This window comes from Lipotes vexillifer, unplaced genomic scaffold, assembly GCF_000442215.2.
Source record: "Lipotes vexillifer unplaced genomic scaffold, Lipotes_vexillifer_v1.1 scaffold242, whole genome shotgun sequence".
NCBI classification, from domain to species: domain Eukaryota; kingdom Metazoa; phylum Chordata; class Mammalia; order Artiodactyla; family Lipotidae; genus Lipotes; species Lipotes vexillifer.
The window spans coordinates 1632321-1643439 of NW_006771376.1; the positions used below are offsets into that span (position 1 = coordinate 1632321).

Below are 11119 nucleotides of genomic sequence, written 5' to 3' on the forward strand. Positions count from 1 at the left end.
TGGTGCAAATCTGCCCCCTCCTCCAGCCCAGGGTTCCTCTCTGGAGAGGAGGGAGAGATTTGGATGAGGCGGCCCCATCCATGGGCCAGTCCCTAGGAGAGGCTGTGTGAAGTCAGATGCAGCAAACATCTCCTGTTGTTGGGCACTGATCTGGAAAATAGCTGTGATCAAAATCAGAGCAGGTTTGCCCCCATGGAGCCAGGGATGGGTGTATTCTGGAAGGGGTGATGTGTTCTCCTAAGGAGGTAACGGGAGAGCTGGGACTTGTGTGAGCAGGTGGTCACTGTTGCTGGGTGTGGAGGAGTGGGCAGAGGCTTTAGGGCCAGCCCTGCCCGCCATCCCGATTCACAGGGGAGGAGAGAGTGAGGCTGGAAGACAAGTGAGTTGTCCAAGATCACAGAGTGACTGAGGCCTAGAACTTAGGGCTTTGGGCTCTCCATCGGGATAGGAGACCTCATGGCCAGGTGGCAGATTCTCCCTCCCTCTGCTCCTGGAGGGGAAAGGGTGGGGTTTCCTGGTGAGTCTTGTGCCAGAAAGAACTCTTGGGACTAATTCAATCATTCCTCCCCTCTGAGGCCTGTACCCTAGCTGCTGCTGTTGGACTCACAAGGTCAGGGAGACTGGCTATGGGGTCCTGGCTGGACACCTTCTAGTTTAAACAGAACGGCTTCCCACAGGTGTGGACACGTAGATCAGAGGAACCTGGGTGACAAAAGACTGCCACCGCCTGTATCATTTGCAGGCCTGGGGCAAGATAACATACAGAGGCTCCTACCCTTGGCTGGCTTCCCTTCTCTTTGGGGCCATGTTGCATATTTCAGAAGTGGCCACCACAATATATCCAAGTACCTTCTTACAATGTACTTTGACACATGTCCCGTTGAAACATGGAGACTGTGTGCCCTGCCCTCTCATTTGGGCAGCCTTATGACTGCAGCAGAAACGATGCTATGTGATTTCTATAACCGAAAGTTATAGAAATCACCAAAGGTGATACAGCTTTTGCCTGATCCTTTTCAGGATTCTTGCTCTTAGACCCCAGCTGCTATGCCGCAAGGAAGTCCAGGCGCACACCAGCATAGGTGGAGGTGCAGTGCCCACAGCCAGCATCTGACTGCCACCACATAAGAGACCCGAAAAGAGAACAGTCCATCTTGAGTCCGGTCAAACTCCAGAACCGTAAGAGATAACAATAAAATGATTGTTCCTGTTTCACACCACTAAGTTTTGGGGTGGTTGGAAATACAGTAGTGACTGGAACATATTCTATTACAGGCTCCATCCTGCACCATGAGTAGCCTAGGACTCATGTGTGTTGGCACCCCCAGAACGTCTGTTCAAACTCTCTACACTCTCCCTATGTCCTCTTGCACAACAGCACCATTGGCCAGCCCTCGGGAAGATAAGGTGGGCAGAAACCAGCTCAGGTCTGGAAAGTGGGCTGGGGGCCTTGTAGGCAGGGGACCCAGAGTGTAGTCTAGAATGGAGTGTGGGTTCTACTCTTGGTCCCAGTGGAGCAGGGAGGGCAGGACCAGAGTGAGGCCTTCCAAAGCCCAGCACCCAGGCAGGGGCAGTACTGGCTGAGTACTTTAGATCTACTGTCTCTTGTTCCTCCCCCAGCCCTGCCCCACTGGGCTCATTGTCTTCGTTGCCCACAAGAACACAGAGGCTCACAGAAAGTCAGTCACAGGGCACAGGCACACCAGCGGCAGCCAAGGTCACATGGTGGCCTTTGTCATACCACATGGCCCCCAAGGCCCTCCTTGGCTCCAAGACACTTGATTGAGCATTTCTTAGACATACAGTCTACCTACCTTTGTTTAAAAACCAAACAAAACTGTACCCACTTTAGACTAAAACGGGAGGCCCGAGGAGCCTGAAATAGGAGAACCCAGCCTTGACCGTGGGGGATGAGGCCGGAACTCAGAGCGCTGGAGGCGTCCAGCTGCCATCCATCCAGGAGCCCAGTCCTGTTGGAGGTCACCAAACCAGCTGGTGGAGACTCATTTATCTCTTTAGCTCCCCACCAAAGGATCTCTTTATCAGTCCAGTCTTTAAACCCAATGTCCACCCCAAGGAGTGTCTTTTAAAACCGTTTGGCCTTGAGAAAGGCAGTCTGCCCCTTATCTCTCTGTTTTGTTCTGTGTTGGCTTCCTGGTGGGTTATCAGGGGAGGCTTTGGTTTCTCCGTCTCCTGTTATCTCCCTGCTGGCTTTCAAGGCTGCCCTCTCAGCAGCTCCTGGCCTGAGCTGGTGCCTTACCCTGCAGAGACTAGAGAACTGGCGGGGCAGGAGCCTTCCAGCCGGTCCTTCCTGAATCCCAACTCCTGGAGCTTGTCTGCCCCTCGTCCAGCTGGGCGCTCAGCAAGGCTGGCTGCGTGTCACTTATGGCTTCTCCAGGGACATATGACATCAAGAGGGCAAGCCCCATGGAGCCTAGATTTGGGGAGTTCACAGAGCAGCCACTTTTAGTTTTTTTAGGGAAACCAATGTAGGCTTCTCACTTCACTTTTGTAAGTTTATTTATTTGCCAAATACATTACAAAAAGTAACTTCTATTTCTTAAGAATGGATGAGGGGGATTCCCTGGCTGTCCAGTGGTTAGGACTCTGCGCTCTCACTGCCAAGAGGGCCCGGGTTCAGTCCCTGGTCAGGGAACTAGGATCCTGCAAGCCATGCAGCGTCGCCAAAAAACAAACAAAAAAACACCTCCCAATAATGTCAGATTAAAATGATGGTGTCCCCCCACTCCCAGCCCTATCCCCTGACAAGAAAGGATCTGGCAGCCTCATATAATCCCTGAGGCCTGGGAAAACCTTGTCTGGGTTGCATCAGCTCCTGGATAGGTATTAAGTCCCAGATCTGAGGAAACAAGGCTCTGGGAATTCCACAGAGCTGCCAGGTCCTCGTACACACAGGGCTGTTTCATGGCCTGCATAGCACCCTTGCCTGCAATGCACCCCCATCCCCTCCCCCACACTCACACTCATGCTTCAGACACAGCCCAGGTGTCTCCTCTAAGCAAGGCCTGCACTGTGGGTGTAGGATGTGTGCGGTCACACAGGCCCTGTGCTGAGAAGGGCCCAGTGCTTGGTTTAATGCTCTGCCATCGCCATCTCAAAATCTGAGCAAAGGGCCTTGCATTTTCATTTTGCACGGGGCCATACAGGTTATGTAGCCGGTCCTGCTTCCATAACATCTTTCTGATGTCACCTCTCACCCTAAGCTGAATCTGGGGCCTCCACTGCACTCAGACAGCCCCTCTGCTCACTCCCCGATCACTCTATGCTGAAAGCCCTACTCACTTATCTGTCTCCCCACTAGACTCTGAACCCACTGAAGGCTGGGGCAGAGTCTATGTGAGCCCCACACCATACTTAGTACATGGCAGGTGCTCAGTAGATGTGTGTTAACATAAATAGTCGAGGGGAAGGCTTGGACCAGTTCCTTATGTGATTCTGGCTAGAACTGGGCTTTGACCCGCTTCTCCTGCTTTGGGGCCAAGACAATCTTCCCTGCCCTCTTACTCTCCTGACCAGTGGCCAAAGGCCAAAACCAACCCAGACCAAAGCCAAACATAAATTTGTTTTTCTGACCTAGGACCCAAATTAATGTATTTTGTTTTTTCCCAAAGGTACTCACCATTTTCTAGAAGAGTTAAAGCCAACTAATCCAGACCATCAGAACACCCTCAACTCTCCAGTGCTGGGTGGAGTAGAGTCAGAGTGAGGACCAAAATACCACCCAAAGAGGACTAGGACCCCTGCTGGGTCATAAGGGACTCAAACTAGGTCCCAGATATGAGGAACCAGTAAGCTGTGAACAGGGGGAGTGGCAAGTGCTGAGGCTAGATTTTACAGGAGCAAAAAAACCGAAGGGTATGGCTTATACCAGTTCTGCCAAATCCACCATGCAATCCCCTTACAGCCTTTCATTCATTCGTTCATTCATTCATTCAACCACTCATGCAGGGGATGTCTAGTGAGGAAGACTGACAGATTCTAATCTTTTTAATGCTTAGGTTCCAATCTTCTTTGGAACAAAACAGAGTCTATAACTAATATGGGGGAAACAAGCCATTGGTCCCCACCTGGCTCTCTGCACTGGACAGAGGTTCCACAGATGCACCTCCTGGGCTTTTGCTGTCTTCAAAGGCAGCCCTCTCCTTGCTCTGGGACCCAGGCCCAAGCCAGTGGTTATCTGAGCATGCAACAGGCAGCACTGTGCTGTGCTCTGAACTTCCCCAACTTCCCCAGGGCCCCTCTCTCCTCCCTTAGCTGAGTTCTCACCCAGCTGCTCTAGGCCCCATCTGATTGGACCCTAGTGGAAGCCAGACCCGGAGCCACAAGGTCTCCTCTGCCTGCCCTGGAGGCCTGGGAGGTAGAACTGACCATGCCTCCCCTCAACAAATATTTAAACACCCTCTGGGTGCCCAGCTCTGGGCTCAGGAGGGTGTATCCAGCCCCAGGAGGGAAGAAATCTGGTCTGATTTCTGGAGCTCTGGTCCCCATTGTGGGCACCCGAGAAAGAGGTGTTGAAGGAATGAATGACCAGGCCTGGGCAGACTAACTTCGGGACAAAGTTGGGGCACAGATGATCAGTGCTTGGCTGTCAGAGAGGGAAGAAGTCAGGAGTGTGGGGGAGGTGAAAATAAAACGTTTCTATTCTCTAAATTCAAGAAAAGACTTCTGGGGCCAAGCCCTAAGCCACGAACAGATCCATTTTAAACCTGGCAGAACCATTGACAGCCTTACGGCAGTACCCTGAGAGCCAACCAATCAGTGGCGGTCTCATTCCAGTGACCACGCTTCTGAGAGCCAGCCAATCAGCAACAGCCTTATTCCCCAGCGCCACCGCTTCTGAAAGGCAACCAATTCCTAAACTTTAAGGTTGAAAGTCAGCCAGTCTGCAAACAGTCTGGCTTCTGAAAGTCAGCCAATTGCTGAACAGAATGCTTTCTATACCCTGTGTAAGATCAGCTCTTGCGTTGCAGAGATTTTGTGCTTTCGTAGCAAGTACAGTTTTGTTTTTTTCTTTTTGCAAGTAATAAATACAGCTTCATTGTTTCAGATACATATGGGGTGGCCGGGGGAGACTTGCACTCAGAACACGTGTCCCAGTGTGACCGGTGGTTTCTGGGCCTCTGGGCCACTTCTCCATAATCCTGTCCTCTTCTTTCCCCAGTGATGTCTTGAGAACTGGGGAGAGAGAGTGTGTGTATGGTGTATCTTCACAAGATCCTCTGTGGGACCCCACAGGTGGGGGAGCAGGGCTCAGCCTAAGGGAGATCCACGGGCATACACAGCCCAGCTCTCCCAGGGCTGCTCTGAAAGGGACACTGATGGATGGGGAGATGACATCACATCTGATTGGAGTGACATGGTCTAATGGAGAAGGCAGGACACCTCACAGCAATCAGCAAAACAACTCTGGATCTCCCAGGTCTCACTCAGCCAGGCCCTCTTCCTGGCCCAGGAGGTACTGAGGAGGGTGGGGAGGGTAAGTCAAGGAGGGCTTCCCAATGGAAGTGACGTTCAGAGGACTAGAATGCCTTCCCCAGTCATGCTCACATTACTCGCCAGCACTTCGTGTCAGGGAAATGAAGAGGACAGCACAGCTTCTCCTTTCCGTCTTCTCCCAGTCCTGTCCCCCAGTATCCCTCAGGCTAAACCGCTGATGGGGTTGTTACCAAACGCAAGTTCGTGTGCCCGACACACAGAGGCCAAACAAACCAAATCAAAATATCAGAGTTTGAAGCAGAGAAAGATTTACTGCAGAGCCTTGCAAGGAGAATGGGTGGCTTGTGCTCAAAAAACCCCTGAACTCCCGGAGGGTTTCAGCAAAGCATTTTTAAAGACCAGGAGAGGGAGGGGCATGCCGGGGTATGTGATCAGCTCATGAACAATTCTCTGGTTGATGTTGAGGTAACAGAGTGGTTAACATTATCAGTCCTTAGGCACCAGTAGGTCTGGGGGCGCCATGCTCAGGATCATCAAGTAGTTAATTTCTTCCATTTGGCGGTGGTTTTCAGCATCTGAAAAACTCAGGAAATATGCGTGAAATACTATTATCTGGGTACTTCAGAGAGGAGATACAGCAGAGGATATGGGGGAGGGGGTCTGTCCTGGGAAGGCCACAGAGGGTTCTGCTTGGTTACAGGGTGAGCCCAAGGCAGGACCCCCAGGAGGAGAGCTTCTGTGAGCTTCTTGGAAGAGGGGCCTGGGATGGCCTGAAGGAGGTCTGGTTGGGGCACTCTGAGTGGCTGGTACGATAAGCAGAATCAGCCTCTGAGAAGATTCTGTGTCCCCTGTCTGCTTTGCCCCACCCTTCTCCTCCCCACAAACACCTGTCTCTGCACCTCCCCTTCACTGAGTAAATGAAATACATTAAGGTGTCTTTTTCATTCACTGGAATAGACCTAAACTGGCAACCGACTATCTCAATAAGTTGTGCTTTACTAAGTCCTGGTCTGGTTGGGAGTTTGAAGTGATTTTGGACCTCCCCTTGTGCAATGGGTGCAGCACCCACCCAGGTGCCCTCCCTGCAGACTACCTCCTGGTGCTCTTTCCTTCAGCCTCCCACCCTCACCCCCATGCAAATCTGCAAAAGGCTGATTTGCATAATATGTTGCCTGTGTTTACGTGGTGGCTCCTCTCTCCTTTTGGAGCCAGCCTGGAACTCCTGGGTTCTGGCTGCAAGGAGCTCTGTTCCTTCATGCCTGCCTGCCTGCAGAAGGACCAGGTTCCTCGGTTCTTCTCCCCTGATGTTAATCTGGGGCTAAAGTAAGGCCAGCAAAGTGCCTACACCAAAAATAATCATAATAATTAAAAAATAAAGAGATACACTTTTTTGGGCGGTGGGGGGGGGGGGAGGGGGGCGCCACACCACACGCCTTGCCAGGTCTTAGTTCCCTAACCAGGAATAGAAACTGGCCCCCGGCAGTGGAAACACCTAGCCCTAACCACTGGACCGCCAGGGAATCCCCCCCCCCTTTTTTTTTTAATTGAGGTGTACTTGATTTACAATGTTGTGCTAGTTTCTGCTGTACAGCAAAGTGACGCAGTTATACACACATAGACATACTTTTTTTTTATATGCTTTTCCATTATGGTTTATCCCAGGAGATTGCCTATAGTTCCCTATGCTATACAGTAGGACCTTGCTGTTTATCCATTCTAAATGTAATTGTTTGTATCTAGTAACCCCAAACTCCCAGTCCATCTCTCCCTCTCCCCTCCCCCTTGGCAACCACAAGTCTGTTCTCTATGTCTGTGAGTCTCCTTCTGTTTTGTAGATAGGTTCATTTGTGCCATATTTTGGATTTGAGATTCCACATATAAGTAATAACATATGGTATTCGTCTTTCTCTTTCTGACTTACTTCACTTAGTATGATAATCTCTAGTTGCATCCATGTCACTGCAAATGGCATTATTTCATTCTTTTTTATGGCTGAGTAGTATTGCATTGTATATATGTACCACATCTTCTTTATCCATTCATCTGTAGATGGACCTTTAGGTTGTTTCCATGTCCTGGCTATTGTAAATAGTGCTGCTATGCACATAGGGATGCATGTATCTTTTTGAATTATAGTTTCGTCCAGGTATATGCCCAGGAGTGGGATTGCTGGATAACATGGCAGTTGTATTTTTAGTTTTCTGAGGAACCTCCATACTGTTTTCCATAGTGGCTGTACCAACTTACATCCCCACCAACAGTGTAGGAGGGTTCCCTTTTCTCCACACCCTCTCCAGCAGCTGTTATTTGTAGATGTTTTTTTTTTTTTTTTTTTTGCTGTACGCGGGCCTCTCACTGTTGTGGCCTCTCCCATTGTGGAGCACAGGCTCCGGACGCGCAGGCCCAGCGGCCATGACTCACGGGCCCAGCCGCTCCGCGGCATGTGGGATCTTCCCAGACCGGGGCACGAACCCGTGTCCCCTGCATCGGCAGGCGGACTCTCAACCACTGCGCCACCAGGGAAGCCCCTGTAGATGTTTTAATGATGGCCATTCTGACTGGTGTGAGGTGGTACCTCAATGTAGTTTTGATTTGCATTTCTTTAATAATTAGTGATGTTGAACATCTTTTCATGTGCCTACTGGCCATCTGTATGTCTTCTTTGGAGAAATGTCTATTAAGGTCTTCTGCCCATTTTTCGATTGGGTTGTTTGTTTTTGTTGTTGAGTTGCATGAGCTGTTTGTATATTTTGGAGATTAAGCCCTTGTCGGTTGCATCATTGCAAATATTGTCTCCTGTTCCGTAGGTTGTCTTTTCACTTTTTTAATGGTTTCCTTTGCTGTGCAAAAGCTTGTAAGTTTGATTAGGTCCCATTTGTTTATTTTTGTTTTTATTTCTATTGCCTGGGAGACTGACCTAAGAAAACATTGGTACAATTTATGTCAGAGACTGTTTTGAAGAGACACTCACTCTTACGTGCTGACTCTGCACTTTCAGGATGCTGAGGGTGAAAGTCTCCTAAACTTTTGCCCCCTAGATGCCTCACTTGCCCTACTGGAGCCCCTGCTGGGACTGTTCAGGGCCCTGGGGTCTGAAATCAAATCTTATCAAATATGCCCTAAAAGCTGTTAATCCTGAGTCTGTCCTTGAGCTGACCTAGGCACCCCCTTCCCTGGCCCCTGACCCCTCTTGGAGGGGAAGCTAGAAGAAGTAAGAAGGGGTCTGAGATAGGTGGGATTGTGAGATCAATGTCAGGATAAAGAATCAGAGGGGACGCCCCCCACCCCGCACCCCAGGAACTGAAACCACATTGAAGGAATCTTGGAGTGACATGCCCTCAGAGGCAACCAAGCAGGCCAGTGACTGGGACTAAATGCTGATGTGAAACCCAGAACCCTGAGCTGAACTTGACCCCTGCACAGCCTATCCTGGGGATTACCTGGCCCTTCCCAGAGAGGTCTGAAAGGCTCTGGGGAAGGCTGGGCTGAAGCATGAGGTTTAAACTCCAGGTGTCCAGGTCTCTGATAGGAATTAGCTGTGAAAGAGGACTGTTGTCAGACCAGGAGAGACAAGGCAGTAAAAGATCCGCCTGTGTTGTGGAGGACCTGGGGGGGTGGGGTGCATTGTCAGTGGGTGTGGGCGTGTGCCCCCATCTCCATGCTTAGGCCTCAGTACCTGCTCAGGCACTGGGTGACCTTCCCCCTCTCTCAGCCCTGCCTGTTCCTCACTCTGCAGAGAGCTTTATCCTGCCTGACCCCTTGGGCATCCCTCCTGCTTTCAAAGCTCATCCAGAGCCCAGAACCCCATAGTGCCTGGGTCACTGTTTGCGGCCTCAGGAAGTGTTTTCTTGGGAATTCCCTGGTGGTCCAGTGGGTAGGACTTGGCGCTTTCACTGCTGTGGCCCAGGTTCAATCCCTGGTCGGGGAACTAAAATCCCGCAAGCCGTGTGGCGTGGCCAAAAAAAAAAAAGAAGTGTTTCCTTAAGTCTAGCTGGAGGAGAGCGTGCCCCAGCTCACTGGCCTCTTCTAGCAGGTGGGCGGCGGTGGTCCACAAGCCCACGTGGGCAGAATGGGGGGTAAATCAAGGGCAGGGTGAGCGCCCTCCTGTGTCTGGAGAGGTGCCGAGTGTGTGTGGAGGTGCTCCTGGATTATTCCAGGCTGGGTCTTCTGCATTCCCTGCGTGTCTGAGAGGCCTGAGCTCACTGGACAAACACAACCCTGGCAGGTGGCAGGCAGGCCATTGTTTTCAGGAGGTATTTCCTCACTTCCTTTTGGGAAAGGTGAAAGCAAAGACAAGAAGGAGTTGACTAATGGTTCTGAGCCTCACCTCCCCAAGTGTGAAGTGATTCCAAACTCCCCGCTCCCATATTTCTCCTCCCACCTCCCCCAGGGCTGGGGAACCCAGGAGGCTCCTGACACTTATGAGACCTCTGATAGGCAGGCCTCTAGCCTTGGCTTGCAACCCTCTAGTGACTTATGCCCCCCAGAGAGTATGAGGCGATAAAAAACAGAACAGACTTTGAGACTGGCCGAGAAGTGGTGGCGTGGGGAGGCTGGAGGGAACTGATCATAAATCAGAACTTGTGGGGCACACCCCACACCACTGGCAGGTTTGACAGTGAGGAGAAGCAGAATATGCCACCCCAGAAGGTGTCAATTTCGCATGTGGATTATTTTGAACTGAAGACAGTGGGGTTCCGGAGGGCTCAGGAAGAGCTTTTTACTTCCTCCCTAACTGCCTAAAAGAATTTAGAGGGGCCTGTACCAGGAAGGATAACTTTTCACATCAGGAAAACTTATCCCCGACCCCTACCCCCTTCTCCTTAGCTCAGGATGGTATATAAGCCTCAATTACTCCTGACTGCCCTTGGGAGTCTCATATTTTTATGGGGCTCCCACATGTATGAAATTTGTTTTTCTCCTATTAATCTGTCCTATGTCAATTTAATTATTAATCCAGCCAAAGAGCCTAGAAGGGGAAAAGGGAAAAGTTCTCCGCCCCTACAGCAGTGTCTGGGGCCAGGCCAGCCAATGGGGTGAGTTCCAGGGAGAGAAGTTCCAGCTCAAAAAGAAGAAACTTTTCCCAGCAGAGCTAGTGATGCCGAAAACTTGACCTCTGTGCACCAGTGCTGAATCGAATCTCGGAGATAGAGTTTTGGGTGACGTAGAAAAGAATAGCTTTATTGCTTTGCCAGGCAAAGGGGGACACAGCGGGCTCTGTGCCCTCAAAAACCGTGTGTCCCAATCTGGGAGGATTTGGTGAGGAGTTTTATAGCAATGGTTCAAGGGCGGGATTGCTAATAAGGATTAGGGTGTGTATAGGGCCTGTATTCCTTTAATCTGGCCTCAGGTAGTCCCTTGATGAGGTCTTCTGGAATGCAGAATGCTAACATCTTCCATTTGTTGGGGGTTTTAGCTCTGTAAAGAGCTCAGAGATGTTGTTATGTGTATCCCTTGAGGTGGAACCAGGACCCTGCCCCAAGGCTACACTATTGTTTCTTAGCTGCTCCTCCCTTGTCTCTGCATCCCTTTCCTTCCCTGATTAGCAACTGTCTGAAAGGTTTCTGTGCCTGGGAGCCCCATAGGGACCTGAGCAGTTTCACCAGGGCCCTAGGGGCCGTGATCACTAATGAGCTAATGAGCTTTCTGTCACTGGAGGAGT

The 11119-nt window shown here is 50.7% G+C and overlaps 1 non-coding gene across 1 annotated transcript; it reads left to right on the forward strand.

Moving 5' to 3' along the window:
* Nucleotides 1-9313: 9313 nt before the first annotated feature.
* TRNAE-UUC (transfer RNA glutamic acid (anticodon UUC)) lies at nucleotides 9314-9385 on the forward strand. Its single transcript has one exon. It is a non-coding gene; the product is annotated as a tRNA-Glu (tRNA).
* The last annotated feature ends 1734 nt before the right edge of the window (nucleotides 9386-11119 follow it).